This window comes from Magnolia sinica, chromosome 7 (assembly GCF_029962835.1).
Source record: "Magnolia sinica isolate HGM2019 chromosome 7, MsV1, whole genome shotgun sequence".
Lineage (NCBI taxonomy): Eukaryota > Viridiplantae > Streptophyta > Magnoliopsida > Magnoliales > Magnoliaceae > Magnolia > Magnolia sinica.
In genome coordinates this window covers 57,166,663-57,181,189 of record NC_080579.1, presented here as the reverse complement: position 1 = coordinate 57,181,189, position 14,527 = coordinate 57,166,663, and positions in this window count along the sequence as shown.

Sequence of the window (14,527 nt, the reverse complement as noted above, 5' to 3'; positions counted from 1 at the left end):
TGAAATTGTGCAGTTTTTCCATCAACAAGGGACCTCTAAAGCTAATATAAGGATAGTCAATTTAGGCTTATGTGGCTTAAGAAATGATGAATAAAAGGTTTACCTATTAGGTTTAAGATCATCTAGATGTTTAGGTTGTTTTGAGTCAAGGATTAGGATCACCAAGGATCTCTTATACATATTCTTTGCTCTTTGATGCTCCACCTCCATTGCGACTTTAATCTTTAACTTACAATTGTTTAACTAACTATATGACATAGTGGACTCATGTGATTAACAAATAAGGTGCATAAAACAGTTCACTGACAGAAAAGAGGTTACTAAAAAATGAATTTCCATCACTTACTTTTGACACAGTTCTTGATGTATAATTGATCTGCATTTCATTTCAGGGACACATGTCATCTCTTAGATGTAAAATGGTATCAGCATAATTAGAATTTACATTAGTATCCAAGTGTCATATTGGCCTTATTATGGTGTTTGGGTGGCTTAGATGAGGCTTTGGGTTGGTTCAGACTGGGTTTGGGGTGATTTTACTGGACCTATAGAAACTTATAGGACTTGGATAGGGTTTTAGGGTTTTGAGTTTCTTGAGAGTTGCAATCTGTTAAATTTCAACATGAAAGATCATTTCATAGCTTGATGGGTTTTTAATAAATGCTTGTTTTTTGTAGAGGCTGTGTGCGACTGAATGCCAAAGTGCTTAACACCCCACCATTTTACTTACGTGTAAAATTAGTTTAGCCCATTCTTGCCTAAGTGTCTATACTAATTGATTGTTAAACAGAAGGCAATTCAGGTGCACTTGAGGGTGACAGGAACAACTTATTTTCCCACACAATTTATGGTTGTACGGGGACCTAATACTGCACTCCGATTGTGACCAAAATTTTCTTTGTGGTTACGTTTGGACTATATACAAGTTTAAATGTTAAGTATTGTACTTTCACTGTGATTTTTATGGCCTTATATGGATATAGCTACTTCACTTTAATCGAAAAGGTTACCGATATCCCTTACTTCGTAGTCACTCTAAGATGGGCTGTTAGTATGGTTGTTGGGTGAGATAGTTATCTTGCGCATTTTATGACCTTATAGGGATCCAACTGTGAACATTTTAATGAATATATGTGAGACCCGACCCGAGTTCGCATGTGTGCATGTGTGTGTGTGAGTATGCATTTCATTCATTTTGGTCCCGCGGTCCTACCGGTCAAATTTCGGTGACCCGCGACCTTCGGGTAGTGTTTGCGGTCATCCTTGAGTCCGGTCATGTAGACCCGACCCAGATCGACCCAATTTTAGTGCCATAGTGACCACATCATCATTGCAGTTCCATCGACGCATCTTGTGCGCTCATCCGACTTATAGATCAAAAGTTATGAGCATTTCATCATATGGCCCACTTTTGTAAAATAAATATGTGGACCATTTCCATGGCACAACTTCCCATGCACACCACCCACACACACTACACAATTGTATGAAATTTTCACCACCTACTCTAGACACCACCCAAACCTAGCCTAAGTATAACAACTTTGTTATTGTCACCATAGGCCATCATTTACTTTCTTACAACATAATCATTACTCCCTTACAAATCCTCCCTCTCTCTCTGTTTCTTCTCATTTTCTCTTCCATTTGCAAAATTCCAGCAACTTTCCTTCCATCTTCCTCTCTTCTCCAGCTCCTTCTCCCTCAAATCCCCTCCCATCTAACCTTCAACAATCCATCTCACCCATTGAAACATGTCCTTTGGAGCATGACGAGTAGAGTGATGTAACTTTGGAGTGGGATCCATTAAGGTGGGTGACTATTCTTTTACTGAATTCCTTTCTTTTTAGATGGATCACATGAGACCTACCAATCCATGGTGGGGATCCCATTTGATCCCATGGATGTGGCCCTTTGGCCCATCCTACATGCCTGCCATGATTCATGATGGGGACATTCTCCATGGACCCCATCATGATGTATTTAATGATCCACTCTATATTAAGGTCATCTAGACCTTAAGGATCATGTTGGTATGGCATTCCAACCATCTATAGCAATTATAGATCATGCATGTAGTGATTTTATGTTGCATGTACAATCAATGTAGTTGTATGGGTATGATTCATTCTTGGGAGGGCCCATTAGTGGCGGGGCCCTACCCCATGGCCGGATTGTATTTCTTCTCCATCTTTTGTTTCATGTCTTTATAGTAAATCTAATGTATGTGTGGCCCACTTAATGTGCCATGCAACTAGGCCCAAGTGGTTAGACGTCCAGGCCCACCTTATTGCCCCATATTGTTGGCATGTTTTGGATAGCCTTTGGGCTTGATTTTATGGATAATCTTGGAAGGGGCTTGGGTCTGAAAGTTGTGTGACCCATCTAGGTGGACCCCACCCTGAGAAAATGGTGATTTATTTCCCTTTTAATTATCTTTTGGGGTGGTTTAGACAGCAACATGTTGCTGTCTAAATCTGTCTGGATAGATTTTGGGCCAACTTGAGGCCAGGATTTGGAGCTTTTGGTGGAAAATTTTATATCAAGTAAAATATTATTTTTGAATATGTATATCCTACCTATAAGCATGCCAAATTTCAGCCCCAACTGACTCCATTTGGTCATCCAAAAGGGTGGGCCAAGAGGGGTGGTCAGCTTGAATTTCTGCTATGCAGTCGAGCAATGTAGACTGTTGTAAACTGAAATTCATAAATTATTTTGATGATGGTGGGCCAAATTTTTGGGTTTCTTCTTATTATATACATTATGAGAGACCTTGGCCATCAATTTCTAAAACTTTAGAGGCCCAGGACCCACCCATTGGAATGGCCCAAATTTAGCACACCAGCAATACTCCACCCTGTATAGATTGTATCCTTCAAATTAATTAAAATACTTCTGGGTATCCTAAAATTATAAAAATTTACAATGAGGTGGTCCACCCATGTTGAGACCTACCTACCAATTTTTAGGGCTAATGGACCCCTGTGTACACCATGGAGAGGGCCGGACTGGCCCACCATGTTGGGACATCCAGGTCTGTCCGATTTTTTGGATAGACTATTTTGTTTAAATTAATTAAAATACTTAATAACATTCAAAAAATTTGAAATTTTTTAAGGGTGTGACCCACCTATGAAAGTGTCACTCTATGAAATTTCAAATCCAACGGACATTTGACCTGGCCTGGTACGACTGGGAGTGGCCAGCTAGGCAGGGACGCCTAGGCTGGGGCGCCCAGCCAGCTTCATGGGCCCACCTTGATGTGTTGTATATCCCGGCCGTCCCATCCATGGGTGGCCCACGTAGGGAGGGTCCATCCTACGTATACATCCCCTATGGGACCCACTTTAGTGTACGTGGAGCCCACCTTGATATATATATAGCCAGGCCGTCCAGGCCTTGGACCACCCAGGCCCATATGGGACGCCCCATGTGGGCTACCTACTGGACTTTGGTCTAGCAGTGTGGCCCACCTACTCCCTTGTGTCATATGATGTAACCCTATGTGGTGGGTTCCTCTAACTTGATACCTGGACCACTTGGGCTGATGTCCTAATCAAATGAAACAACTACTGGACTCCAATAGGCCCATAAACCTGTTGGGTTAAAAATCCAGCAACTTGTTATAATTATGCTTGGTCTTTGGGCTGAAATTTTAAGGAGTGGGGCCCACCATATTGTGAAGATCTTAGAGGGAATAATTTATTCCTTTGGTTCCTTAAATGTTGGGCTTAATAAATGCACTTTTGAGGCCCACCACAGTTGAATTTAATTGGGTCCATGAATGTAGCTAGTTGTTGAACTCTTTAGGCCCAATTGGGCTGGAACTTTCCAGATAGGCCCGTTGAACTCTTGGGCTATTTTTACCATACTATTGTGTTGGATTAGTGGGCCAGATTACACAAGTAGATGGGCCCTTGGTTGCCCACCAAATTAACTTTAATACTTGGGCTGAGTTGTAGGCCCAACTTACTTGACTAAGAGCATGACATTTGCCCATGTGGTTTGAACAATGGGCTACCCACTAGGCCACCACAATATATGAGATTAGTGGCCTTTATGTTGGGCCCTAACCTTTCCCCTATGGGTTCATAGTGGTATATATGGATTGGGCTATGTGTGTTTCCCTTGGACTCATGTTTTGGATAGGCCTTGGGCCGCCTTTCTGAAGCTTAACATGAGTGCTTGTGGTATGATTATGGCTACCCGTTTCTTATTTCTAATGTTGCCTGGGCCTTGGGCCTTATCCATGATCAATTAGAGATGAGCTACCTCTTGGGGACCAATTGTGGTTGGATGTCCACATTAGTGGCCCTAAGGTAGGCCCATGGGCTTATATGGGCGGTTAAAGGCCCACTATAGACCCTTGCTAGGCCCATTTCATCTATTTAGGCCCATACCATTGTTCTCCTTAGTCTCGTGGCTACCCCAAGCATATGGGCCCCCACTAGAGGTTGTACTCCTTATAAGGAATTAGTTAAGTACCTAAACCCTTTATGGTTAGGTAGAGAGTTCATCTTCACCTCATTGGCACCCCTATTCATCTTCATGGCCCACTCCCATACACATCATATGCATGCTTGGTTGAGGTATGATTGGCCATGGTTGTGCTATTGTGTAGGATATGTTGGTATCTCCCTGAGAGATGGATGCTTGAGATTGATGCATGGGTGATTGTGTGATTCATGCATCTGGCATTACATAGCTTATAGATATCCGCCCTTCATCAGGGCCTTGCCTCCACAGGGTTATTTGCCAATGGCTGTATGTGTGGACACCAAAAATATTAGTTGAGCATACCGATTGCATAGGATGCCCATGGGTGAAATTCCCAAAACTTCCATGGTACCAAGGATTTGTTCTAACACTATGAGCAGGTGGAATATATGAGCGCACGAGGACCTTATACCATTAGGCTATGACTCCCACTGTCGTGTAGTCGGTTGGATAGGGGTGTGGCCTTACCTGCCTGGTGTGAGGAGGCATTGTTAGGCTGAGTCTAACTAGCTCGTAAATGGGTCCGCTACCATCAGGCCTTGCTGGTGATTAGCTATCCATAGGTAGGTAGTGAGGTCTCTTATGCTCATTTGACTGTGCGGGGTCTGTAAAGCGGCAGTCATTCAACAGTATAATGGACCCCGGTGATTTCCTTATGATTGGAAATGTACTTGACTTATGGTTTGTATATGAGCACTGACATTACTTGCATCGCATAGCATTGGCTGTATAAGCCCCTTCATGCATTGCCTTGGTATGGTACCCATTACTCATTGCATCGCGTTCATGGTAAGCCTTAGTAAGGCTAATGATATGCTCATTAATCATGCTTCTCTCCTTATACATCCTAATATTCTTCTATGCACCATTGACACACACTTTCACCACCCTCTAAGCTTCTATAAGCTTATGCACGATTGATGCATGCAGGAGACTCTAGGTAGGCGCCGTAGCAGTAGAGCGTGGAGTAGAGTTGAGCAATGAGGACTCTAGTGTTGCTGATTTCTCTCTCTTTTCCTTTTATTCTCATGTATGTCCTTTTGGACCTTATAGATGATTGTAAAAGTTCAAATTCATAGTGGATTTTGCAATGTGTGCCTTTGTTATTCTCAGATATACTTGCTGTGATCTTGGGTATGCTCATATTGGAAAATGATTATACTATTATGGAAATCCTCCTTGTAAGATCCCAGGATCGGAACCTACCTCAAGAGCCGAGAATGGGGTACTACGGAGGCTGTTGCGGCCAGAACCGGACATCGGGTTCCTTGTGAGTCCAGTTACCGAGTCTGGGGCGTGACAATATATGTAAGTAGTCTGACTAAGTGCAACCTGGGTTATTTCTCACTACTAAAACCTCTAATTTTAACATTTTTATCGTAATGGATTCTTCCACTAATGGTGGGTAGTTGCCTCAACTATAATGTAAATTTAGATATTGCTTTTATATTAAATTACTGATGATGATGTTGTCAGACTGATGCAAAAAGTTCAGGACAACTACATTTATGGTGCTTATGAATTTAAAAACTAAATCACAAAAGTAAAATTCAAGTTGTTGTTGTGCTAGTGTGAATGCTTTACAAGGGTGGTGAGCTCATCCCTTTCTTCTCTTCTTCGAATGTGTGTAGAGGGCATGGTATTGACTCAAGAATGATATATTTGGCTTGGGGTCGCTACTAGCCAATGAAGCTCTAAGTCTACGATTAGCTAGACATTGTAGAATCGCTTATAAGATAGGGAATCATAAGACTCCCCTAAGTCAAGTGACTCGTGCAATTGGTCTGCAATCAAAGATTTCCAGTAAGGGCCTCGGTGGTACGAAAGGAAGGGGTTAACAACTTTTTTTTTCATGGATAATTAATTTTTTTTATACTTTATGGGATATTGGAATTTTTTTGGGATTAATTAAGCTTTAGAGTTTATTTAAATTTGGGGTTAGGACTATGGAGACTGTGTGCGTAATGCCAAACCTACCAGATAATGAAAGAAATAGTGATAAATAAAAGACTATGATTAGGATTTTGGTGAGTGTGCACTCAATGTCAATCTCAATTAATGTCTAACTGAAATAAATAATTGTGCAAAAAATATATGCAAGTTTTGTTGAGTTTGAGAGGAAAAGGGAAAGATCATGCACTCATTAATGGAAGAGATGGTTGGATATCCCTGATTCTGATCCTACATGCAAGTTTTAAGCATACTTCTTTTCATTTCTCTCTTTTCTTCTATTTGTTTCCATTCTTTTCCTCCATTTTTATCTCCTTCCATTTTATTTCTCTCTATTTTTTTAATCCTTCATCTTCTCCCAAACATCCCTTTTGGTCTCTCCATTCTCTTTTTGTTCATCTTTTTTTTTTTAAAAAAAAAGGGAGAAATGAGCTACTTTTATAGACGACATTAACAACAATCAAATTATTTCCAGTTGCCTATGTGGAAGTTCACTCTTCTTGAGGGCTCTTTGGTGTAACAGAAATTGTCATACTAACGTTGGTTAACTTTGGACGCCGATGGTAATTCGATTCTTATCATCATACATTACACATTTTTTGAGGTGTCGTTGCCACATAAGGCATCTGGATGCCAAGTGACATCCCCTGGTGGACCATGATGGGCAAAGATAATTCGATTCCCATTGGTGCCTTTTCCTTCTTTTTTTTTTTTAAAAAAAAACCTAACTAGCTCTAGGAGGGTGTTAGGGTTTTCTTTGTTTAACCCATTTAATTTTCTGATGCTTCTTTAGGCCAAACAAGGCCTTTTTCAATGTTTAACTCAGTTCTTCTAAAGTAGTCTTTCCCATCCTAGGTGGGTTGTCTATAGATTCTCCTCTTTGGCAAAGGTTGTGGGTAACTAAATGTTAAAGCGAGTGAACACCCCACCATCTTAATTAGGCATAAACGTTGTTGGTCATATTCTAACCAAAGTATCATTATCGAAAGATCATCTAATAAAAGACAAACTCAAGTGTGCTAGAGCGTGAGAAAAATATTGTGATATTCCATGCACTTTGTGACATTACTGTCATCCATTCACAACTCTTTTCATATCATGATTGGCCTTCTGCATCGGGTTTGTCTACAAGTATAATATTACATCCATTATAAGGGGTAGTTTAGTCTTTTCCTTTCATCATGTGTAAAATTTTCTTTTTCCTATCTAAATCGGCATGTGTACAGAAAATCTAATGTGTACACTTTCACGTATGTGCACTTTTACACTAAAAGTCACCTTTAGTCATTTAAAAACAACCTTACACTAATTTGATTACTAAATCGACTATATAAATATCGAGATGACATTAGATCTAGATATCCAACTGTTTTTGTCCTCATTTAACCACTTCATCTTTGTGATTTCATCTTAAAACCATTAGACTCGCATGTGTCCTTGACCATCCAAGGATGTGAAGGAACCATCGTATCTAGTAGATGAATATAAACCTTTCATGCTGTCACTTTTCCATTTCAATGGGCCATTAAGTGTAAACTACAATCTTATATAATTTAATTACACGTGTAGGGAATGATTACAATCCGACAATAGGTCTTAGAAATGAATACGATCCGATTGGAGATCCAAAGAACGATTATGATGTGATTATACATCCCAAGAATGATTTTAGTTTGATTAGAGGTCCCAAGAGAGATTACGATATAATTATAGTTCCCAGGAAAATTTTAAGGTATTATTGTAGGTTCTGGGAATGATTATGGTACGATTACATGTCCGATGAATGATTACAGTCTAATTATAAGTACCAGGAATAGTTACGGTCCACTCAGAGGTCCCTATACTAATTATGGTCTGATTGTAGGTCTCGGGAACAATTATGGTATGATTACAAGTTGTGGGAATGAATACAATTTCAAGAATGATTACGCTGTGATTATATGTCCCATGAACAATTGCAGTTTGATTATAGGTCCCGGGAATGATTACGGTCTGATTATAGGTCTTGAGAGTAATTACACTATGATTACATGTCCTATGAATGATTACGATCCAATTAGATGTAATGACCTGGAAAATTTTGTGCCAAGACCCGAGTACTAACTCTATTTTCCTTAGAAGTTATTTGTGGGTTAATTAGCGCTAAACTCGATTGCTTATGAAATTAGCATCAATCACTTTAAATTTGATCTGCAGGACTCAAAACCTGTAGTATTGTTAGCGCAATGTTACTCTGAAATCTGGGATACAACGCTAAATTCAGTTGCTCTTGGGAATTGTTAGAAGCTTTGGATCGGACCTGGACCACGCGTCGTAAGTCCGATAGCGATGATCTTAGGCAGTTATGGTCGCCATGTTGGACTTGACCACCACCTCAAAAATCAAGTCCAGATGATGTCCTGGGTCAATTTGATTGAGTCCGGAGTGAAGAGTGTGAGAACGGTGAGAAATTAAATATGATTTTATGAAATCCGAGTCGTGTCACTTGCGCAACGATTTTAAGCAATCTGACCGTTGGATTCTGACCCAATTTCACCCTCTGATCAGGGAAGATGGCCCAGGCATGTCATTGTGCTTGTGGACCTGATCGCGTTTCGGTGACTGTTGAATTGAGTGTGGTCCGCCATGGCTAATCTGTATATCCGATCGGTACGAAAACTCAGTCTGACCTAGATCCATGGTCAGTGAGCTTAAGTTCGACCACACATGGAGAAAGGACATCCGGAAGTTTTTCGTTGGATCGAGAGAGGCCTGATTTGGTTATAACCTAAGTATACCTTGGCCCTGGGGCTATTTTCATCTATTTTAGGCCTATATAAAGACCTTAAAACCCTCACCCTCTTTTCCATACGAATTTCCTAACCCTAGCTAAGAAAGAGAGAGGAAAAAGAGAGAGAAAGTGAGAGAGAAGTTGGTGAATCATCTTCAGATTCTTTCCTGTTACTCTGCATCCTTAAACCATCACTTTTGAATCGTTATTCCGGCAATTCTAAATTCATCCTTGGGTAAGTTCACCTAACCCTAATCTGTTTTAGAGCTTAGAATAGTTTATATGTTGTTGTAGCTCATTTCTATTCTTGCCTTAGGTTATCTTGTCGCCGTTGACGAAGACATATCGTCTGAATCAGTTCGATGTGCTTTATCTGGTTTAAGGTGCGGACTATATTCGTATAGGTTATGGTTTTCAAGGCTTTCAATGTTGGTTAATGGTATATTCTTGTTGTGGGTGCAATTTCACATGCCAAATGCTATGTTCATTGTGCGTTCTTGATATGTATGTGTGATATTGAGATTTATGTATTCTATGTATATGTAGGAATTATCGTATACGTATAAAATATGAATACGAACTTGCCATGATTATTTGTCGTGTACTTGTGCTAATTGTATGTGTGTCAACTCCTTGGCAAAAGGAATTGTCCAAATGCGTGTATTCCAACATACGTCATGTATGTTGAACTATGTAGTCTAAGTGTTTGTAGAAATGTCTGAATGGTTTAAAGTGCGACATACTACCCTATTTGCGGCCGTTGAGAAGCGATTCTCAACTCTCCTATTGGTGTGTATGATTTCCCACATGCAAGTCACATTCTTTGTTGTTTAACTTCAAGCATTACTTATGTGTAAATTCATGTTAAGTTGATATTCTTCAAATGCTCACGTACTACATGATTTGAATTGCTGTTCCATTACTATTCTAAATTGTTGATATGAATGTCTGTTGTAGTGGAATGTGTTTGGGACTAGGAAATAGTCCAAGAAATCGGTAATCGGCCTTGAGTTCGTGGCTGAGGTTGCTTTTGTCACGAAGGACGTGATTTGACGAACTCGAGTCGTATTAAAGTTGTCGGCAGTGGTTTGGCCACACGGAGTGTTTGCGCACTCCATGTCATTCAACCCAACGTGCGCTCATGCTAGTCGAGTTCGTCAAGTAACCCGATTGTCTGATATGTATTCATCATGTATGGATGCTATTGTTTGAATCTAGGGTACCAAACTTATCGATGAAATCCCGTTAACCGTTGTACCTTGATCCGCTAAGACTCATGAGATGGACATGGTGGTATGGGACACCGTGGTCGAGCTGTCGGCCTACGCTGGGGTGACGAGCCTCCCCGTAGTGACCAGTGAGCAACCAGACTCATGAGCCGATTATGGTGGTATGGGACACTATATTCGTGCTGTAGGCCTACATTGATTGGTGACGAGCCCTTTTTAGTGACCTCGAGCATACCTGGATACTGCATTAGGGCGACGAGCCTTAGAGTAGTAACGAAGGTTTGATAGGCATGCATTGATTGGTGATGAGCCCTTTGCAATGACCTAAAATGTCACGCCCCGAACTCGGAAACCGGGCTCACAAAATTCCCGATCGCCGAAACCGGCGCCGACAACCCCCGTAGAACCCCATTTTCAGGTCCCGGCACCCATTCACCAGGTTCCGATCCTGGGATACTACAAGGAGGATTTTAAGTCATCAGTCTGATTTAAAATGAGCATAACAAAAGCATAACCCACAAACAATAACCACAAGAACACCACCACAAAATCCACTAAGATCAAAAACTTTTGAGTACAATGCGATAGAAAATGAAAATACAATGAGATAAAAGAAACAAAACTCCAGAAGCTCGTCTGCACGGTCCAACTACGGCGAGACTATGGCTGCGACTGCGTCCTGGCGGCACCTGCACGCATCAATCGTGCATAAGCTTATGGAAAGCTTAGAGGGTGGTGTAAGTGTGTGCGCAATATAAACGTGCTCAAAATGCAAGGTCAGAGTGATGCGGAATCATGGTGATGAGCACATGAATGCAGTCAGCCGTACCAAGGCTATGCGGTGCACGATATGAATGCTATCGGCCATACACAGCCATGCGATGCAAGGTGCAACTCAAGCATGCCAATTCTCAACATGTATCAGTACAGTTTTCATTCTGGATAATCACCGGGGTTCAATACACTCCAAATGGCACTGTCGCTCTCCTAGCCGCACAGTCCAAATGAGCGTAAGAAACCTCACTATCCGCCTGACCAATAGTCTGCCAATACCTATCTAGCACGCCGATAGCGGACCCATTCGCGAGCTGTCAAACTCACCTTAGTATGCCCCTACTCTCGGGCCAGTAAGGCCACACTCCTTTCCAACCGACCACGACACGCTGGGAGACGCGGCCTCCCGGTATTCGGCCCTCATGCGCTCGTATATCCACTCGTGGCCTCGACGTTGGAGTCATCCTCACCATCGGGTTTAGGGATTTTCACGTGACATCTATGGTGCCCGTATGCTAGAATCAAATATTTTTGGTCTCCAATCCCGCCATCCACGATGTGTCTCTGTGGAGGCTATGGCCCCGATGTCGCTAGGGCATATAGTAACTATAATCACACAAATGCAAGTGCATGAGTCACATTATCAGTCATGCAATCAGTCTGTATGTACCATGCACTTATATGGCGCAACTCCGCCTATCAGGGAGCCCATAAACAGTCAGCCCAAAGGCATATGCTATGATCGGTCACTCCTCACGTCAGGCATACATATGATGCGAATGATCATGAACCATGGATCTATACTAAACATGCATATAGGGATGGGCTCTGCGTATCACAGAAATGGGCCTAGACGGCCTGCAGAGTATAAGTATGAACCTATCAGTGGCCTTAAGGAGTGTGACAATGCGGACATTTAACCAACATTGTCCTTACAATGTGGACGTCAAACCAACATTGTTCCCAAGGCATAGCCCGCCATAAAGTACCATTATACAAACCATAGGAAATCACACATTGCAATGGACTAATATACATCTCATTGGGCCTCGACCCATAATGCTCAGATACATCAAATGGGCCATCTCATATGGGCCTTATATAAGTCAAGTGGGCCGCATTAGTGGGCCTTATGTACATTGCAATGGGCCATAACCCATGAGCCTTTGAAAACATCACAATGGGTCTCGTAACATGGCCCTTATATATATCAGAGTGGGCCTCGACATCGGGCCACCAATACGTCGAATGGGCCTAACCTCATGGGCCTTATATATATCAAGGTGGGCCTCCCCAACGGCCAGAAATACATCAATATGGCTCCACCACATGGGCCAGGGCCCACCATAATATTTATTTGAAATCCAACCTATTCATAAGGTCACTTGGACCTTGGGTAAGGCCCACTGAAATGTTCATTTGAAATCCAACTTATTCATAAGGTCACACGGGCAAGGGAGGAGGGGAACAACAATTTTCAGCTTGATCTGAAACTTCTGTGGACCAGAAAGGGTTTCAATGGTAGAGTTCAATTCACACTGTTTCTTGTGATGTGGGCCGCCCGAGCGCTGGATTGGCCTGATTTTTGAGGGGGGGTCCATATCAAATAATGGCCCACCAAATGGACGATGTGGATACAAAATATACATCATGGTGGGGCACCAAATCAAAATGGATGGACAGTTGAATATGAAATACATGCAAACAAGGTGGGATGCACAGAATCTGCTGATGCCAAACAAATAGACGGTTGAGATGCAACACACGCATCATGGAATCCCTCAACACATCACAAGGTGGCCTCACGTCCCAACGGTGGATGGACGGCCTGGATATGAACTACATACATCACATGGGTCACACTGTCCACGTGTGGACGGTGGACTACAGGGAGGAAATGTATACACCATAAACCAGAGGTAGGTTCACACGTGTGGAACCCACCGTAAAGCTAATATGTGTGATTTCTTCATCCATCCAGGCTACTGGACGTCCAGCAAGTGGACGGCCTGGATGGAACGAATCCTCAAGGTGTCTTTGATGGATGGACAACGTAGTTAAAACACATACACTGTGGGTGGGGTCCATACGTGTGAAGGTAGGCCCTACACTTCTTGCCCTTGGACGTGGGTGACATGCATACATTCAAGGTGATTTCCCACCGTTTGGACGGTTTGATTGTTCCCACGTGGTGGCCCACCTCAGTAGATCTAGCTGATGTTTGTTTTCGCCCTTCATCGGTCCAGCAGCAGCTGCTACTGCTGGACGTCCAAAATCTGGACAGTCAGGATCGGGTGGGCCCTTGATTGGTCAAGCAAGATGGACGGTGTAAGAGATAATACAATCTCATTTGTCAGCCCCTCTGCTGACGTCAATGCAGCAGATGGATGGTGTGTATAACACACATACCTCACGTCCGGGCCCACAGTCATGCTGACGCTGCACATCAGCTACAGTTGCAGGCCCAACAGATGAACGGCGAGGTTGTAAAACATATACATCAGGTGGGTCGACACCACACGCACATGAGAAGGGTCCCACGGCTGCTGGACAACGTGGATACAATGCATCACAGTGGGCCCTGCGTCCAACGATGGATGGCCTTGCTGGCCTATGCTTACAGGTGGGGTCCCCATGAGTGGGCCACCCCAAAATCAAGCTGGTATTTGTGCTTTCCTTTCAACCAGGCCTGTCCAAACAGGCAGCCAAGAAAGCTGTTGGACGGTCCTTCTTAATGGACGGTCCGGGTCTGATATGTACATCAGGTGGGTCACACATCATCAAAAAAAAATAGAGAAGGAGAGGAGAAGAGAAAGGGAAAAAGAGAGAGAGATGGAAATCGGAGTGGCGGAGGAACCCCGCCACTATGGGTCCCTCTTGATACAACAAATACATCAAAATGGGTCCCACATATGTGGGCCCTTAAATCACAAATCAAGAAAATAAATCACCCACCTTATCTTCCTTCTCCTAGCTCCCTTGGACTCCTTAGCTCCTTACCTTCACTTTTAATGGAGATTGATGAAGGATGAATGGTTGAGATTGGAGATGAGAGGGTGGGCCACACTTGAAGTTGAGAGAGGAGTGTTGGATGAGTGAAATTTCTCATGGGATTTGGAAAATTTGCTAGAGAATGAGAGGGAGAGATAGAAATAATGGGTGGAGGGATGGGTGGAGTGATGGTTGTAAGAAAGAAGTGATGAGGGGTATGGTTTAGTTTGAAATTGGTGGAGAAGAGGGATGGTTGAGGTTGAAAATGAGAAAAAGAGGAATGGTGAGGTGAAAAGATGGTGGACTTTTGGAA